Source organism: Colias croceus, chromosome 3 (genome assembly GCF_905220415.1).
Source record: "Colias croceus chromosome 3, ilColCroc2.1".
Classification (NCBI taxonomy): Eukaryota; Metazoa; Arthropoda; class Insecta; order Lepidoptera; family Pieridae; genus Colias; species Colias croceus.
Genome location: NC_059539.1, coordinates 3,066,820 through 3,088,404, shown reverse-complemented (window position 1 = coordinate 3,088,404; position 21,585 = coordinate 3,066,820). Strand labels below are relative to the sequence as shown.

Genomic DNA, 21,585 nt, shown 5'->3' with positions numbered 1-21,585 from the left:
TAAAATTAGATTTAGGAAACATAGAGTCATTAAAAACTTTCGTGGGTAAGATATACCTACTTTTTAAAGTATGTACCTACTATAATTTAGCATTGAATGCTATTAAGTACCTTATACCTATAACCTATGTACCTATGTATTTTTTTTACTAATCTTAACATATTCAGCCAGAATCTTTTAAAATTGTTCAGGTATTTCTCATTCTCAACGGATAGAATATTTATAAGCTAGATATAGATAGAGCCTACAGCTCATCCATGTGCAGGAGAAAGATTGTTGTAGGTTTAAATAAAAGATTTGAATAAATTTAAATAAATTACGAACATAATACGCTAGTAGAACAGCGGGGCCCCACCGCGTAGGAAGGTACGTAACTTTTTATTTCTTCACTGCCAAAATATTCGACGTTCATCCATCATACTGATTGACTAATTGATAACTTGACTTATGACGTTCACTAAAACAAAATTAACTGAATAAAACTTGTAAGTAATTAAAGTTTAAGTATGCCTTTCTTAGTGGATTCTAATTAAGTTTGGGGTAAGAGGTTAATTTTTTATGTGGATAAATTATTAACGTTTTATGCAAATGGCGGTCAGAGTCGGAAAATAAATTAAATTGCTTGTTTCGCCTCGGGCGGATTGATAGGATGCTCGAATGTTTATTTGTATAGGAAGTGTGTTAGTGTTTATTAGGATCATTTAACGTCGTACTACGGAATAATTTCTAGTAGTTTTAATGTTAAGATAAGTAGATTAGGCTGTGTTAAGATACCTACCTAAAATATACCAACCTAAATAAGTATTTTGTACTTTGGCTCATTGTAGACTTACAGGAAAACCTCCGCATAAAGGGCTCCTGTTAGAATTATGTTAAAAATAAACAAGAATATTATGTATTATTGAATAAGTAAAGGCTTAAATGAAATATCTAGTCTTCCAGTCAGCTCTATGTACCTAGGAATTAACAGTATCTCTAGGTAGAGTTCTAATTGAATATTTAAAACCAAGCGTTAATTACATCGACAACCCAAACCTTTAAAACGTAATCCTAAAACGTTTCAATACTTTGAAAAATATTGTTCAAATAAACAGCCGCGGGCGTTTCGTTCAGGGAACCGAAAAGCGGATACATCTTTCACAATCAAAGATATTTATTTGACTCGCGAGCACTGATAGTTAATAAAATATGCGCCTGAATAACGAAGTCCATTTAGCAATTAACTTAACAAACAAACGTAATATATTGTGCTTGAATTTCAATACAAAATGGCGTCGACAGTAACTTATTCTGTGGTACGAGCTGTTATTGTGTTGGTGCGTAAAGCATTCGTTTTGTGTCTAATTGACGCGTATCGATGTTCAAATTTAAGATTGTATGTTTCGAACTGTATTATTATGTGGAAATGTGTTAAATTAAATACATAATTAATAATTATATTTTGTTATACAATAATTCTGATTTCTGGTACATATTTGATTACTAGATAAGGTAAATACTAAATAGATGGTACTAGATAATATGTAGAGAGCCTATAGCTTCAATTTTCCATGAACCATTCGAAAATTAGGATACCTATAAGGGATTAATTATAGCCCCAATCTACATTAATTATAATAAATACAACATTTGTTAGTGGACACTTCAATTAGTAGTAAAATTAAATAATTCACTTAGGTAGTTAAAGGGCTTATAGGAAGTAGACATGAAATAAATTTGTAGATTAATTAGTAAGGACATTGAGGGCTGCACTATAAATTAAGTTACCTATGGTTTTTTTTTTTACGTGTGTCGAAACGAGTTGACCCTGCAAGGCCTCGTTAAGTCAATGGTCGCTGGCGAAGCGAATTGGAATATGGTTGTGGCCTTCTGCGATACCATCATGAGGGCAAAGGAGGACGCAGAGAGGGCTAGGGAAAATGACCCAGCGGCTGACCCTCTGCGCCGACTTAAACCAGGCAGACGCAGACGTCTGTACGTCGAACGTCAGCCTTAAATTAATGCGAACCAACACAGGGGGAGGTTTACGTAGAGACGAGCATACTACAGTTATGCTCGCTGCAAGTAAACCGGCCGGGGCCCCCCCTGTGACAAAAAGCGGATAGCCCGGTACCTAATATGGTGGCGTTATCATTTTCGATACCGTCACCTATTGCCAACTTATGGGCTTGGTCGGGTCGCCAAGTTGCGGCACTCACTACGTAGGCGGTGGGGGTATAAGGCCTAGCTGTTAACCCCTGCCGCCGAAGGTGAACGGTGGCCACCGTTGGGTTTTAGTGGGTATGGCTTCTTGCGAGTCCCACATACCCCCTCATACAGCAAAACTGTAGAGGGGGATGCGTAAAAGCATTTCCCAACGTTAAAAAAAAATGGTTTTTTACGTGTGTAGGTTGGTACCTACTTACCAATTGTAGGAACTCGTTTCAAAAGTTTTCTAGGTATGTAAATTGTAAACACATTGAAGTTTTACTCTACCTTTGAAATTAAACGGATTTATATTTATCTCTACCAAGGTATCTACGATGAAATAGTTTTAACCTTAGTGTATCTACCTATTAATTAAATAAAAAATATCTACTCCTTTTAGATTTCGTCGAGCGAAGTTATACCCAAAAGTGCGAAAGACATGAATATCAGTTATTACTTATTAAATAAGTATCCAATATATTATTGGTTGTTGAAAAATGAAAATGGCGATCTCCACGGGTTGTCCACAGCCGGTAATTGGCTAATAAGACCCTCGTTAAGAAGAAGCAAGATGTAGAGTGATTGCAACACTCGACAGTCGACAATGATAAAGAATCGAAAAAAAAATTAATAAATGTAGTAGTTCGGTATTTAAACCTAATTATGTGTAAAATACAAAATGTGTATGTGTGTACAAAACGTGTGATTTGCTTTGAAATGTTTAAAATTGTTCAAAATTTATCTGAATACAGAATTATTCCTAAAATGTTCCATTATAATTTTTATCTTAGATATTCCTTACGTGCTTTTTATCGCCGAAAAAGTAATAGAAATTTATTACTTTTTCATACAAAAAGCGACACATACCTACAGTCTGCAATTATATTCAAAAAAATGTATGATTGGATTTCATAAAAAAGCTTTGATGTTAATTATCTCCTACCTTATAAATAATACCCTTAATATTAAATTGCAAAAATACTCCATACTGTAGGTAGGTACTTTATTACGCAATAATTCCTTGTAAATCACAGTAGGCGTTGGGCGGAGCGGCGCGCTGTAGTCCGCCCCTCATGTTGACAATCAATTCATACCCGGGCTAATTAATATTCCGGTAATTAATACATTAATTATGTATAAAGTGATTGTGTAAATACAAAACGGATGTTTATGAAAGCTTACGTTAATACTTAGGTAGTAACATATACCTACAACCAATATTAGCTCTATACACAGGCTCTATATTATAATATTGACGGATCTATTTCTTCGAAGTATCTTTTTTTTAATATATCGGAAATAATTGCATTACTTGCACACTTACGTTGTTTCTTCATATAGGGTTGATGTACCACTAGTTGACCATTTAAGCGGTTTTATCTTTAGCTATAGATAAAAAACGGGTTATTTGTTTTACGTTCAATGTTATTTTTGGGACACAGATAATTGAATAGTCACTGCAACTATTGTTCTTAGTATCAATTTGATAGCCTTTAAAGGTTTTATGAAAACTACTCTGAAAGTTACTTCTGCTAAAAGTACCAATACCTGACCACTGATCACCAATACCTGACCATCATTGCTCTAAAAGTTGACCATTTTCAAAATGGACAAAATATCCTTCTTCGAACATTAGTTTTATTTAATAAATAAAAAAAAGTCTGTATTTATATTGAAGTTTATTTTATTAAATGTTATAAATCATTCTTACAATACTGATATTAATCCTTAATGACTATACCTACGTACCATACCAATCTTTTCTTTTTTCTCTTTTTCCTTCGACACCCAGTAGTCTTGCCATTTCTTGGAAGTTGTAGCAAAGGGCAAGCGTTCAATCTTCTTTTTTAACGGAGAATCAGAAGGCCATATGAAATGTTTGCCAAAAGCTGGACTTATTTGCTGTTGCATTTTAGTTATTAAATCTACTAATTTCGGCGAAGGAGGTTCAAGGAAATGACTGACTGAAGTTGATGTTGATTCGAGATGCATTGTTGGTGTTGGAATAGGACTTAGACGGCTTATATGGTTTGTTAAATTAGGTATAAGCACAAAAAAAGCAAGTCTTTCTTAGCAAAATATAAAGAACCAAGAGCTGACCATACTGGTCAACAATAGGCGAAAAATTGTTTTTGTTGCTCCAAAAGATAACCAGGCCGCTAAAAATCATGAAAAACTGTTCATGCCAAAAATGAAGCCGAAAGTCTATAACAGAATGGTTCAACATTATGCCTATAACAAGACATATAAAGAGTAATCGATTGCATTCAAGATAAATTAATATTTCCCAATCAACTCCCGATAAAAACTCTTAGTAAAAAATGTGATTACCTACTTAATTACATCTTCGTGTTGAAAAAATGTCGATATTTCTGACCAATAGCAGCAAGGTTTGTTTTTATTTTATAGATGATGTTGCTTTATAGAAAAAACAATAAACTATCATCTGGGGCTGCCGTATTTTCTTAATTGGCGCGTATATTTGAATTTTGGTCATGTATTGGCGCTTGGTCAGCTAGTGGTACATTGACCCTAATTGAGTCGATACATATCAAACTCCGGTAAGTCCACTCCCCGCCAAAATTGAGATAACAATGGCGCCAATTTTGAATTGTAAAACTAAACCAGTCTGTACTTTTCAAAGTAAGGTAAGTCAATCGTATCTCTATTAAAATAAGGTTTAAAGTAAATGTTTTTTTTCAAACTCCGGTATGTCCGTCGACAGTGGTTTATCAAACTCAGGTAAGTCCATTTCGACCAATCACAGCGCAGTATAGCACTAAAATGGCTGCCATTTCTCTCAATTTTGTTGAAGCTAACACGTGTGACCAATGCTTATAAATCGTTTTAATTGATAAATGATGGAAGAAAACAGTTTTACTATAGAGGTGGTGGTTCAAGACAAAGCAAGGAATAAAACAATACCAAAAGCTAAAACAGACAAGGCTCTGAGCCTTGCTTGAACAGCTAAAAGATAAATGAAACTAGACGCACAGCACACGCACAGTAGTTATTCCCAGCCATGTAGCCCAGGGCCGTACTGAGATTTTTTCAACTGTTTTGATTTATTGACCCTTCTCTTTGCCCAGCGGTGGGATGATAAAGGTTAATAATAATAATAATTTGTATCTTTTAATGTACATATTTTATTTTAATGTCCAATACTTACAACGCGACGAATTATCTACCCATTTCCACCACCTCAGTACGTCCCAAAATTAAGTTCTATCAAATCCCTGTAAGTCCATGACGATGTTTTTCAAAACCCGGTAAGTTTTGCTGGTACATATCAAACGCCTGTATGTCCAGATTTAAATCTAATTTTGTGGCATAATCATCAAGTAATACATTTCTTTTTCTTCGTAAAAATGATTCTAATGTATTATATTATATCCGTCAAAAATTATAAAGGTCCAAACATATTGTTTTTTTAAGTTATTAAAAATACCTCGATTCCCACATTTCTGTTAGAATGGACTTACCGGAGTTTGATATGTATCGACTCAATTGTTTTAGATATCATTTGCAAAAAAACAAGGTTCCTTCAAACTTATTCAGTTTAAAACAATTGGGGCAAAATAAATTCCTTCTGTAACCTAATAAGATAATATTGTATTTTTTAAACTGAAAGGTCTGTAGACTGTAAGTTTATGTTATATTTTTCTAAACTATAAGTAGTTAGTTTATATAATTTTATAAAATAATATTCCTATTTAATAGATAATTTAATCGAAACACGCGAAACATCAAACTTTCCCATTTTAAATTAAAGTCAAGAAATCTATTCGTGCTCAAACCATCTTCGCTTAATAAGAATGATTAATAAATTACAATCACATTATATTTTATATCAACATGGATATTGGGAAAACATCTAAATAGCCGACATCCGAAACAAAGCGAGCGTTTCATCCAATTACGAGACTATAAAACTAATAATAAGGTTCGACCAAATTCGTGTTCTATTTAAAAAACGTTATAGAATCTTATTATCATTGGCATAGAGTAAAAAATTGGTTGATTTTTTGTCTTTTTTCCGTTTGTAAGTTGCTTTTTTCGATTGTTAGTGGAACATACAGCGCAGCGCTCATTAGACAAAACAAATCAAGAAAATTAGGCAATAAAATGCGGCCGTGTTCCCGATGTGATATAATTTCGTAGATCGAGCTTTACGACCGATTTGATTGTTACAAATTTGTTTATGATCCTTTTATTGGTTATGTTATTGTGAATGTAATGGAAAGCGGAACGCTTAATATTTTTTTAGGATTGTGATCTATCTTGTTTGGTTTAAAGTTTAAGTACTTATAAAATTATACATAACGTGGGTAGTTAGTTATTTATGCCTCTTCCGCAAAGAATATTGTTAGAAAAAAATACTGTAAACTTTTGTAGGTAGGTAGGTATATTAGGTATAAAGCACATCAAAATTTTAACAAAAACAAAATATGCGACTCCTGCGCTAATAATATAACTCTAGATTACACACAACGAAAAAAAGGAACCCGAAATAATCGATATAATTTTCAGATTTTTCTACAAACATGTTAATTACAACCAATTACACGGCCACTTAATAAAATTCCCCGGAATAGCTCCAATCGAATTCGTTAGGCGCTCGCAATGATAATTATGAATTATTGGATATCACAGATTATACACGCTATATTAGACTATTATTTGTAATTAACTTTGTTTGGCGCCATGTCTACTCTTTATGATTAAACCATTAACCATTAACTGTGTGGAGAGATAAAACAAATTAATGACGTTAACAGGACATGAGATATACGTAACAATATCTAATCTAAATAATACGAGTAGGCTGTAACTTAAATATTGAAATAGGATTTCCGAAATATTAAATAATTCAGATAAAATTACTGTCCAAAAAAATGAGGGTACGGCTACTTACTTGTGTAAGTGAAATTCGTAACCTAAAAACAATAGCTAGATATACTTAGTAGCCAGTAGGTATACCTATGACCTTAGCCTATGACTTATACATACTTACATATTAGGTATTCAATAATTAATTTATAAAATCTCTCGCAGAAATTGAATCCACTTTACTCAAAACATCATTTTCAATTTAGCTTTTTTATATTATCATCTTTATATAGGTACTTTTTTGCATACTTTTTCACCATTTCTACTAAGTATTCGTAAGGTAGTTTTCGCATAATACCTTTTCTTCATATTTATATAGATTTGTTTGCATCAGCTCAACCGTAATATCATTCCCATATTTGTACCTATAGGTACATATACATTATACACTATACAGCCTATGTATGAAATATAACAAGCATGAAATCTTGGCTTTGCCTTTAATCGTTTCAAATAACCATCTCTCGGCCATTAACAACTAACCGCTTATTCCTTTACCGACACCGCTTTCATTAAGCCAATAAAAATTCGCGGCTCTGTATAGCTCAATCAATAAATGCTTAGCAAAAACATAACACTCTACTTTGTTACTGCGAACAGGCGCTTTTAAGTGCATTCTCGGACGATGGGGTACACTATTGTGGTGTCGTGCGATACTTGAATCTTAACTTCAAATTGTATTTTAGGATTTGATTAAAAAATGTGTTACGTCATTATTAGATAAACTTCGAATGTCTAATAGAAAATAATATGTCTCATAATTTTAGAAATTATTTATTTCGTGGATTACATTTTAATATTATGTTGAATTATTCTGAGTAACAATTAAATCATTAATATTTTAATCATGATTACAGACCTACAGAATGTTATTATGGGCAGAAGAACACCTACGTCCAAATTGCAAATTTAGTTCAAGGTGCATACATTAATTAGGTATTGTTGATAAAAAAATTCGTCAATTCAAACTTATTTACTTTTTTTTTTTAATCTTTTTTTATTTGGGGATTTTTGTCCTAAAGGACGATGACAATCCCATCGTACCTTATACATGAAAGGTTCCGTATAAATTATAGTTAGTTTTATATCAAATGGTTTAAGAATAGGGTTCTCAATGTTCTTACGGGTCGCGGCCGGCTCTCGCTAAAGAATGTAATTAACAGAACACCAATAAAAATAATTGGAAACAAAAAGCGATCCGCTCCCCGCCGCCATTTATTATTTTGATTACCCTTGTTATTGTTATGGGCTACGATTGTCCAAGGAAATACTATTCATAACTTTTGAGTTAAGTGAACACTGAACAGGTTTATTTATTTTTTAGATTGAAACTAAATTAATTTTATTTGGATGTAAATTTTTATTTTAGCAATCAAATGTTTAAAGTTCTTTTATAAGTTATTTTATTATTCGGTTGAAATTATTTATAAAAAATACAATTTTAAAAAATCAAACACGTGCAAATAAAAAAAATAGTTAAAAGGATAAAAATATCAGGCGCCGGCGAGATTCGAACTCACGATCTCCTGTTTACTAGACAGGCGCTTTAACCAACTAAGCCACGGTGCCGATGCGGGGCCGTTCGAAATAACTCTTCATTTGTTATACGTGCTGATTTTGATAAAAGATCCACAATTTTGTTTTGAATAATTACATTTGACACGTACAGTCACTTGTTTATTTTAGCCTGTTTTTGTTTATTTTTATCTACCTATTACATTTTACAATATTTTTTTTATGTTGTATAGCGTTAATATTTTATTTTAATTCTAATATATTCATCAATTTTAATGTTAAGAAATGGTAATTGTTAACATTATAATGAAAAAATATAATGCAGTCGTGTGATTTCGAATTGATCACGCGATGAAGCCATAAATTTACGTAAATAGCTTTGTCTAGGAACATCAGCCAAACTTCAAACAAATTAGATTTACTTTTAACTACTTTATCCTGGTTTGCTTTGAGTAATATCTTAATAATTCAATATTTATAAAAAAATGAAAATTATTAAAAAAAAAACAGCAAAAGGCCAACATCACGCGGTGTTCCCAGGCGGTCACCCATCCAAGTACTGACCGCGCCCGACGTTGCTTACTTCGGTGATCGGACGAGAACCGGTGTATTCAACGTGGTATGGACGTTGGCGATGGTCGCTTCGAAATAATGTATTGTATTACAAGCAAGAAAAAAATAAATTTGTTATTTTTTTAGTTATTTTTTTCTGTTTGTTTTATCGTATGGATGTTTTGTTTTAGTTTCAAAATTTATAAAATACTAGGTCTCCGCCCGCAGCTTCGCGCGCGCAGTCAAAGAAAAACCCGTATAGTTCCCGTTCCCGTGGGATTTCCGGGAATGCGTCATTTTCCCGGGATAAAAAGTATGTTTATGTCCTTTCTCGGGTATCAAAATATCTCTATTCCAAATTTCATGCAAATTGGTTCAGTAGTTAAGGCGTGATTGAGTAACAGACAGACAGACAGACAGAGTTACCTTCGCATTTATAATATTAATATAGTATGGATTATTTTTTGAAAAATAAGGTCATAAAGAAGTTTCACTTCTTACGTGTGTACACTATTACTCGCACACATTTTTTTTGTTCAAATTAATCAACGTAGTCTTCATCTATGTCATCACCGTAGAACTGAGCCGTAGAACGACTTTTTCTAATTATTCTTCTTATGAAGTTAAAACTGAAACCTCAGATTACTAAATAGTTAACAAATAACAAACAAAAAGCAGTCACGGCTATAAAACTAATTGCATCTAACCCGTGACTGGGACATGCAAATCCGCAGTAAAGAACACACGGTAATGCAGCAAACAAATTAGATTTGCTTTTAATGCCCTAATCAAGTAAATTAGTGCAATTATACCGTATATTAACCAACTGATGCAGTGGTACCTAAGTATTCTCGTTTAAAAACTATGATACAGTAGGTAGTTACCTAGTCATAGTTTTTAAGAAAATTTTGAAAAAATACTTACATTTCTTACGTACCTAGGCCTAAACAGTTTTTAATTACAAATAGATTGCAATTAAATTATTAAATGCATTCTAATAGTGAACAAAATATTACACAATCAATTTAACTGCTTTGAATTGACTAGTTAAATGTAGACCTTAAGTAATAATAATTAATAACATATGATAGGTAATGGGTTTTCGAGACATGATGTACTTAGTAATCAAACAAATGTCTTACTTATATATTTTATATAAGATTACTTAGAAAAAGAAATCTTAATAATAATAATAATAACGGCGTAGGGATGTGACGACCCCATCGCCCACGGTTGGAATATCTATTGTCTACGTGACAGTAGATATTCCACCCGTGCAGTCAGTCAACCCGCAGGACACCTTGTGGCGGGGTGTCGGGGAGTAGCGACCCCGCGGGAACCGAGCGCTCCCGGGGGAGGCCCCTGTCTTCATCTCCGGCTTGCCTTCACCGGCCGGTCGGAGTGAAACCTGACGAGGACAGGACCCCCACCTCTGGCTTGCCTTAACCGGCCGGCCAGAGTGGAGTCGCGAGAGCTTTTAGCTCGAAGGGTGGATGCGAAGTGTAAGTGGCGAGTGGGCACGTGATGCTGGACCCTCAGGGAGCGCGTGATCGTAGTTTAAAGTCCAAGGACGCCTCTCCACCCTTAGCTGCTCACAATATGTTGCCCCCTTGTCGCACTATTGCAGCGACTTATTTCGGGGGCCCATACAGTGAGAGGGCGAGTCACCACCTGCCAACATATTTTTACTTTCTTTTAGTAGAAAGGCAGGTGCCATAGTTTCCAATAGTCCCCAAATACCGGCCCATTTAACATCCCACTCCATAGCCCAGTTTATTTTGTTTTTCCATATCTCGAAATAGTCCTACATCGGCCGCAGACTGCCTAGGACTGTATCTCTATAGTGCAGTCATGGGCAGGCTGCGGCTGGTGTCCCACAACACAGTAAAGTTCTCTAAAGGGCCTCTGCGTGTTGGATCCGTGTCCCCACGTAAGCCTTCCAAAGGACCGGGTACCTTCCTTATGATGGTACCCGAGTATTATGGAATGAGATACACATAATAATAATAAAAATACTTTATTGTACACACAGAAATTTACAGAAAGACAGTGTAAAAGCAGCAAAAGAGGTCAGGGTACAGTAGGCGGTCTTATCGCTCATGAGCGATTTCTTCCAGACAACCAAAAAGCAAAGGAGAGCTGAGAAGTAGGAGAGTAGGCGTGGTACAAGAGTGAAAGTTCATGTACAAATATTACACAAGATAAAATAAAAGTGCAAGAAATACTTAAAAACAAAAAATATTAAGATGCTAAACTAAATAAACATAAATATAATACACATAAATAGATAAATATATAAATACATATAAAATATATATATATATAAATATATATAATATATACAATACATAATATAATATATACACATACACTTACATATTATATAATGTTATGTTATACTGACTGAGGATAGAAAAATTTGATACTTGAAGGAGAAATAGTGAGAGTTCTTAATTTTCCTGTAGCAAAGTACTGTAATGTTTTTTAAGACTGGCTTTAAAAATTGGGAGGCTTGGAGCTCTTCTTACCGAATCTGGTAGGGCATTCCAGAGGGAAATTGCGGAAATGGTGAAAGAGGAATGGAAGAATTTGGAATGATGGGGTGGAAATGATAGCACGAGATTGTTTATATGTTGTTTATATATATATATTGTTTATAATATAATATCTTAAAATGATATTATATTATAAGTAGGTAGGTATGCTCATTTTTTAACCGACTTCAAAAAAAGGAGGAGGTTATCAATTCGGCCGGTATATATATATATATTTTTTTTATGTATGTACACCGATTACTCCAAGGTTTCTGAACCGATTTACGTGATTTTTATTTTGTTCGATGCGGGATGGTGTCGAATTGGTCCCATAAAAATTTTATTCGAATAGGCCCAGTAGTTTTTATTTTATGAGCATTTTTGTCTGTAGGTATTTGTAAATTTTGCAAGTGCAAGTTTGAAGTCGGTTGTTTTTAACGCAGTTATCACTTGTTATAATATCATGATACATTTATTATAAATTATTATTTGTTGAGAATAATAACAAAATTTGGCAACTCGTAAACAAGGAGACAATGCTTTATAATTTTTATTTAAAAACGCGCGATGTGTTAAAAAAATGTTACTTACCTATTTAAAGAAGTGGGTTTGAATTTTTTAATTTTTCAGATCTTTTCCAATAATTATTCTCCTTGTTGAAACTAATCGAATCATTCTAAATAATCTGTTTTAGTTAGTTTTTTTCGTTATATAACGTTTTAGTAACTATAGTTAACACACATTGGTTCGCGTGCCTAGTTTCATTACCGAGACCCTCTGTACTGTCTGTTATCTTTCATGTCTCATTTACCACTGATAACGTTTACACTTCGTATACATTAAAGTGATTAAAATAAATAATGTTACTTATAAAGAACAACTAAATTTAGCTGCCTGATAAAGAGAAGACTTCTATGTTATTCTGTACTAGCTTCCGCCCGCGACTCCGTCCGCGCGGATGTCGGTCTTCGCGTGGATGGTTTGTTTCTCCATTTTGAGTACCTCTGTCAATAACATCTTATAAATATCTATCTGACCCAAATACGGCTAGGCCTATAATAAATTAATAATACGCAACGTGTGTTCGCGGTTCTACAGAACAACGTCTATCATGGATAACTGAAAAAGTAAGATTATTTTTTTTCTACGTATTTTTCCAGGATAAAAAGTATCCTATTTTACGCCCAGGATAATAAGGTATAATTATACCAAGTTTCATCGAAATCGAACCGGTAGTTTTCACGTGATGTCTTCACATACAGACAGACAGACAGACAGACAGACAGACAAAAATTTTTTTAATTACATATTTGGGTTTGGTATCGATCCAGTAACAACCCCTGCTATTTATTTTTTCAATATTTTCAATGTACAGAATTGACCCTTCTACAGATTTATTATATGTATAGATTCTGTAATTCAAATTCAAATTCAAATAATTTATTGCTTACCAATACATTTTTACGCAGGTATTGCAATACAATCATAATATTATATTTAAATTATATAATACTATCACATACCTACTTAGGTACCTACATTTAAATTTTCACTAAATTTATTAATTACATTACAAAAATAACAAAAGTAAAAAATTATAATATACAATTTATATAAGTCCGGAATTATACATAATGTAATAAAGTGCATAGGTAAACATTGATTGCGATTGATTCATCGAAATTCATCTGTATAAAAATTCAGCTTAATCTTTTGTATGGTTTTTAAATGCAAATAAACTTTCAGAAATATTAGCAATGATATTAATATTTTGTATTAAACTTATTTATCTATAGGTACATATTATAATAAATCTGTAGAAGGGTCAATTCTGTACATTGAAAATATTAAAAAAATAAATAGCTGGGGGTGTTACTGGATCGATACCAAACCCAAATATGTGATTAAAAAAATTTTTGTCTGTCTGTCTGTCTGTCTGTCTGTATGTGAAGACATCACGTGAAAACTACAGGTTCGATTTCGATGAAACTTGGTATAATTATACCTTATTATCCTGGGCGTAAAATAGGATACTTTTTATCCTGGAAAAATACGTAGAAAAAAAAATAATCTTAATTTTTCAGTTTTATCCATAGACGTTGTTCCGTAGAACCGCGAACACACGTTGCGTATTATTATAGGCCTAGCCGTATTTGGGTCCAATAGATATGTAGGTATTTATAAGATATCATTTTCAGAGTTACTCAAAATGGAGAAAATATAAACCATCCACGCGAAGACCGACATCCGCGTGGACGGAGTCGCGGGCGGAAGCTAGTAATCAATAAAATTCTTGCAAAAAGCCAACATCACGCGCTGTTCCCAGGCGGTCACCCATCCAAGTACTGACCGCGCCCGAGGTTGCTTAACTTCGGTGATCGGACGAGAACCGGTGTATTCAACGTGGTATGGAGTATGGACGATGGCGACAAATATGCTGAAAATAAAGTATATATTTTTATGAAAACACATAAACAATAATTTTATCATCAATAATGCATCAATCGTACAGCATGTTTGTATGGTACAGCTTTATAGTGGTGGAATAGTAATAATTATTTAATTGAACCTAGGCATAGTATGAAAAAAGTGATAAATCAAAAAGTACCAGCTTTTTAAATAAGTTGCTTGAAATAGAATATGAACAGGAAGAAAGTAAAAAAAAAGAAAAACCCGCATAGTTCCCGTTCCTGTGGGATTTGCGGGATAAAACCTATCCTATGTCCTTTCTCGGGTATCAAAATATCTCCATACCAAATTTCATGAAATTTGGTTCAATAGTTTAGGCGTGATTGAGTAACAGACAGACAGACAGAGTTACTTTCGCATTTATAGTATGGATGTCATCAGTTACGGTGTTAATTTTTTCATTGTTTGGTGAAAAGGTTGGTGTTTGTCACAGTTACAGATAGAAAAAAATGTATCAATATTGAGTGTACCTTGTATGTTATACCTTATCTTTTAAATGACAAAGACGAATTTACGTTGGTCGTAACCATGACATTAAATTAGTAAAAATTACATACAATTAAAATAAACAATTGTGTAAACTTTGGAATATATTCGGAACCTTTTCGGAACAATGCCGCAAATTGGATCAGCCATCATTCATTAAAAATTAAATGTTAAGTGTCGTCGTCGATTATTATTTAATTAAATGTGTTATTTAAAGGTCAAGAACAGTTTTTGCTTCGTCACTTGTCACTAGTGAGTTTTTAAATAAATATGCTTACAGGTTGATAAAATTTATTTCACAATTTTTTACATATTTTGAGGTAGTTAGGTAATAAAAAAATGGAATCCTAAAATTTATTATATTTTTATTTGAATGTAATTATTTTTCTTCTGTAATATTTTTACCCTTGTGTAGGTACTCATCAGATATAACTAGTATTTTTTATATTTATATTACAAATTAATTGAATGTATATTTTGTAACTATCTAGCTATCTATAGAAATTCCTAGATTTTTCCATAGACTGCAATTCTTTCCACGATTATCCAAATTCAGATAACAGAAGTAAGGAATTCATTCATTCATACTGTAAAATAAAGGTAAGATAATATTATACCTATAGAATATAATATTAAGTCTAATTGGATAAAAAACTCGAGTCTGCCTATTTACATGTGCACACGTAATATGATAGAAATGTTAAATAAATAGCTAGGTAGTCACTGAATTCTTGGCGCCATTACCTAATTGAAATCCATTATAGATATAAAACATAAGCGGATGTGACTGCCATAAACGGCCATTTTAGTAATAATGCGAGTTGGAATTACACATTTGAATTAGACAACCCTAACATTAGGGCCGTGTACGTGACTTTATCGATTTCGACTACGATCGTGATTAAGTCCAAATTAGCTTTGTAATAAGTATTAATAATTGTGAATTATGGCTCGCGATTTTATAATTGGACTTAAGGTTCAGAATTTGCGTGTGGGTAAACCCACTTTTTTGCTATATTTGAATTTAATCATTACCTATGTTATGTATTTTAAATTCACGCTTACAAAGTGTCTGCTTCTTATATTATGTACCCACAGGTTTACAAAATTATATCTATGTTCATTCAGTGAACTATACAGAACAGTTCATACTTAGATACCTATTTCCAGAAGGCGCTCAATTCACACAGACAGCAGCACTTATATTTTTCCACGCCTTGAAAGAACGTCGTAAAATTTCACACACGTTTCAAATATTGGAGTTACATGAATTACTACGCTCAATGCGATACAATTTGTAATCGAAAATCGCAATACGAATCAAAAGTGTATCCATAATATACGTGCTGCTATTTAGCACCCAAACGGTGCAAGCGCAAATTGGAAATCAAAACAACCATCCTCGATCCAAACTAATGGAATCTTTAACGTCGTGATCAATACGATGATTCGAATCACGATTTTTGTTAAAAATATCGACATCTCTATCTACAACACTATAGGAGCCATGTTCTACGGGCGGGCTAGAGACTTCGCGAATTGAATCGTATTCCATGAATTTAAGAGTCATTGTTTTGTAAACTTATAGTGATGGCAAGAAATCGATTACGGTCGATGCGAGAATCGATTGGCAGTCGCGTTTTATCGAATTCTATTCCTTTGGATTATATTAAATTATCGAGCCGTGAAAATTGTCTCGTAATGTGTTGGTAAGATTACGGCGTGGGACTTGCTCTAACATATCATTTGGTGCTATTCCCTGGATGCCTAAGTGTAGGTAATGGGCCCAATCATTGAATTAGCATCATATTTTATTGATTCTTGTTGCGAGAAACGAATTATACATTCGATGTGGCTTGTTTTATTATAATTTCAATTATTTAGTTTACTAGGAGGAATTCAAGGTTATATAGTTTGGGTATAATTGTATCACTACATACCTAGTATAAAACAAAGTCGCTTTCTGTGTCCCTATGTCCCTTTGTACGCTTAAAAATCTTTAAAACTACGCGACGGATTTTGATGAGATTTTTTTAATAGATAGAGTGATTCAAGAGGTAGGTTTCAGTATATATAATTTATTAGGTTTTAGACAAAGCGGGCGAAGCCGCGGGCGGTAAGCTAGTATGTGTATGCAATACCTACAATGTTTTAATGATAAGAAATAGGTAACATATAAATTATGAATAGTTTGCACTGTTTATGTATTAGTTATTACGAAGCAGATAATGATTAATTTAAAATTTAAATATTAAAAATATAACTGAAATGAAAGGTTTATTGTAGAGTAAGTTGGAAATTTTCCTAACTACACGTAGTTATACAATAAAGTCTACCAAATCATAATCTGCTATCGCTATAAAATAATGAACTAAACAATTTTCCACGGAAGCTTCAAAAGGCGGAATGCATTAGCATCTGTTAAAATAACATTACTGAGGTGTCACGCTCTCCGTGTAAACATAATCTGTGCTTGGAAATCTTGGGACGGTTCTGTACATTTCATCTTCGAATATAAGATGAATTCATCAATCACTCCTTTAGATATATAAAGATGTATAAGAAATATAAAGGGCATGGCTCCTCGAAGTGAAGAAATAATTTAGATATTATGTTTTGGTTTATAAATTATACCTATTGGAAAAATGCAACGAAACCTTAAAAGATGTATATATCAACCTACATTATTTTATGGGAACGACTCTTCCTCTCATTATATAATCATCCATCCTGAAAAAATCTGGATTTTGGTAACCCTTATGACTTATCTGTCATACACAGAATGAAAGAATGTATGAGCTAACGCTACCTACTCAAAATATGATGAGCTTTCAGTGAGCTTTCAGTTTCACTATGGAGTGTATATATAAAAGATGATGTGAATTTCACAAATATTTACTTTCACATAGGCAACAGTACTGACCTATCCATATTTGATGATGGTGATGCAAATAATGAATATTAAGTATTATTACTCTTCCGTTATAATATTATGTTATTGTATAAATTATTAAATAAAATATGCACACGGACCCCTAATGTAAAACACAAAAGCACTTGTCACAATAATGGCAGTGTAATGAGCCCCTTATCTCACTAATTAAAAGTCGATTTAGACTTTCTAAACAGTTATGGGTTATATAAAACGGTAATACAGCTAAGTGGGCGAATCCCTTTAGACGTATGATTGATGGCTGATATTCATTCTGATAATATGACACATTGTTATATTATAATATAAACGTTGGTCACTAGTTTTGTTTAAATTTGAAATAAATATATTTAGCTCGGTGTGAACGTATCTTTTGTCTCTATACAGCATACATACAAATATACGTTTTCTATAAAAGGTAATAAGTTAGTTAGTAATATAATTTAGTAGACTAAATTACAATGTATAAGAATATAGCGAAAGCAATTAAGCGATGTTCTTTCGCATTCGGATTAAGGGGCTGTCCATTAATCACGTGAGGCTCGAAAGGGGGGGGGGGAGGGGTCCATCAAAACATCACGAAATATCACAAGGGGGAGGGGGGTAAAGTAATATATCACGTGTATTTATTTTTCGACAAGCGCGCGATACTCTACGCATATCTTTCATTATTTTTATGTCATTCAAAAACAAACTGCAATCTTTCTGTCTACATCTGAACGTTTATTTAAGTAGTCTTTAATTTACTATAATAAAATTAGATGATACTTATATCAGTATTTTTTTTATAAATAAAAAATTGATTCTTTGCAGGTACGAAAAAATACACGTGATATAGGGGGGAGGGGGGAGGGGTAGTCTTAAACCTCACCACGTATCACCAAGGGGGAGGGGGGGGTCAAAAAATACCAAAAAACCATCACGTGATTAATGGATGGCCCCTAAGATGAATGAAAATAAACAAATTAATGGGATAGGACTAGGAGCGAAATCATAAGGAATAACATCGTTTAATTTAACATGAAATCTTTCTCAAGCTCATGATATATCTCTTTCTGGTTGCAGTAATTAATAAAATACGTTAAAAATATTATATCGTATAGGTCCACATAGAGACTAAATAAAAATTCTTGCTTTGTTACTGTAAATAATAATAATATAGGTACCTAACTATCCAAAAGTTTACATTCTACAGATGTAAAAATAAGGTTAATTGTGCGAGAAACTACATCGCATACAAAACTAACACTGTTTGCCGGATTTACGTGAAATGTCATTTATTAAAGACTTGCTACATCCGCTGCGTGGGCGGCGGCGCGGAAAGAAGCTGGGTGACGAATGGTCCACTTATATAAACTGGTTATCTATGTATTAATATAAGGAACTTGTTATTTCTTTATATAATGTAATAAATGATTTACTATACTTATTTTTGGCATATATTCTTTTTTGAGAAGGCGTAGGCGTAGGCTCTACCTATATCTTGATGCTCTAGCATCTATACATATTCAAATTTATGCTTTCAAATCATTTATAATTTAATATTTAAGACATTTTTAATACAGGTAAATACCTATGTTATGTATTAATTTATGAAATAATTTATTTGTTCGACTTTAGAAAAAGCCTCTGTTGTGTGGCCCACATCAAACAATATTTTAAAAAGTTTCTTACAATATCCATACTATAATGTTATAAATGCGAAAGTAACTCTGTCTGTCTGTCTGTTACTCAATCACGCCTAAATTACTGAACCAATTTTCATGAAATTTGTTATGGAGATATTTTGATATCCGAGAAAGGCCATAGGCTACTTTTTATCCCGGGAAAATAACGCAATCCCGGAAATTCCACGGGAACGGGAACTATGCGGGTTTTTCATTCAAAACGCGGGCGAAGCCGCGGGCGGAAAGCTTCTGTTGAAAAGAATTCAATGACTATAATAATAATAATAAATAATACTATAATAATAATTGATAATAATAGACTATAATAATACTACTATAATTCTATTTATTAATTTCTAATTCACTACTCTTCAAGAAACCGTAAAAAAATTGTGAATTTTTATAATTTTAATACCTACATTAATGATTAAAGTACTACGTAATAGTGGTGCATCAAAATTACTAAATATGAGGCAAATAAGTTGTATTAAAATTTAAAACTAATTTAGCCATTGAGTGCAATGAAGCAATAAAGTTTTATATCTCTTACTAAATCACTATAAGCTCGTGGGGACAATTTTACGATCCCTGGAATACATTGTAAGCGTGTAAGCTGAAAAAATCAGATCAAAAAGGTTATAAAATTAGTAATATCATATTTAAAACTTACACGGGTTACACCAACATTTTATATACATAGTAATATCATATATAAAATGTTTGTGTAAGTTGGTATGATTTACTTTGTATTTTGGTAGCTATATATAAAAAAGAATCGCAAGTCACGTTAGTAAGTAGTAGAACTCGAGAACGGCTGAAACGATTCTTCTTTTATAATAGTACGGGGATGGTTCTTGTAAAGATAACGAAAACATGTACCACGAGCGCGGCCGGGGCGGTCCGCTAGTTACTTATAAAAATTATATAATATTATATCTTCGACCATATTATTATATTATATACAGCTCACAGCACATGCTGCAGACCATACAAAGTATAAACTTAATTAGCTTGTCTTCTACCTTACCTATTAGATGAATAATATATCCTTATGATAAGAGCCTTCTGTTCTTTCGAAGATTACGAAATAGACAAATAGTAGTTGTGAATAACCAATAACAAAAAGAGTTCAAAAAGTAAAATCTCCATTTCACAAAGCAGGTATGTATGTAATAGGTAAAACATATTATTACAAAATCATTTAATTTAAGCCCGGTTTGTTTTTAACAAAGTACGTAAGTATTTAAGTAGCTGGAATCTTTTCACACAAAGTCTTTGTAATTAGAAAGGTGTTAGCTTTTGTGAGACAACCTACTTAGCAACTTTAACAAAGAAGGCAGGTATTATAACCATTGTAATATGTGTCAAGAAGTATTACGTATTTTTCATCTTTTTCGGAAATACTAATTATTGATATGATATAATGCCATATTGTAGCCTATAATCTTTTTTCATATCTGCGTCTTAGGAGGTATTTTATTGTTACCATGTCAATGCTCATCTTAAATTAAAAAACGTAAAGATTTTGCGCATAAGGAGCTTTCGTATTCTACTAATAACTTTGACTATCGTTTAGGTTTCAAACATTTATTTATTCAATTAGACTTCTTAGAGAAGCATTTTTGAAACGTTATATTTTTAACATTTACCAGTTACCACCGATTCGGAGAGCAGTATCTATGGAGAAGAACCGGAATAGTACCGTGATTTAAAATATGCTAACACTGGAGAATTTAAGATATTTTTCACGCATATACCGACAAGAAACTCCATAGTTGCTCTTTTTAATAATGTCAGTATAACAATTTAATTACAAAATATGTAACTCTATATTATCATAAAGTATGTAGGTAGTATAGTATCATACCTATATAAGATATCTAAATGTTATCCATATTCTAGAATATTTTGACACTAGGTCAATAAATAGTATATCTACAGCTATGCAAAGGAAAGTAACTAAGGGTACTTTTTGAAGTTATACTTCTTTTGGCGCGATGGAGAAAAATGATGAGAGTGAATTTTTACGATGCGCGCGCACACCGACACCTAACTTTAACAGCATGAAGTTAGTTCTAGGTGGTATGAAAATTGATAACTATGTTCAAGTTGTATATTCTAGTATTTTTTCCATACGCCAAAGAAGTATAACTTCTAAGGCGTGTACATAAGTACACACACTCTTTTTTTATTAGGTATTCATTTTATTGCTTGAATAAGTAGGTATCATGCAATAATGTACCTACGTTCAAATAATTGCGTATAGTTGCGCAATTATCATTTACCACAATTCCATTATGTAAATCTTGATTGCAGGAAAACCTTCCCTTCCACAAGAAAGGCACTCTACAGT

General features: G+C 32.8%; 2 non-coding genes and 1 pseudogene across 2 annotated transcripts; all 3 read right to left on the bottom strand.

Annotated features, from left to right (window-relative positions):
• Positions 1-8,572: 8,572 nt before the first annotated feature.
• Trnat-agu lies at positions 8,573-8,646 on the bottom strand. Its single transcript has one exon. It is a non-coding gene; the product is annotated as a tRNA-Thr (tRNA).
• Positions 8,647-9,107: 461 nt separating this feature from the next.
• LOC123690772 lies at positions 9,108-9,225 on the bottom strand. The gene has a single exon (XR_006751335.1). It is a non-coding gene; the product is annotated as a 5S ribosomal RNA (ribosomal RNA).
• Positions 9,226-13,979: 4,754 nt separating this feature from the next.
• On the bottom strand, positions 13,980-14,099 carry LOC123690773 (annotated as a pseudogene).
• Between the last annotated feature and the right edge of the window lie 7,486 nt (positions 14,100-21,585).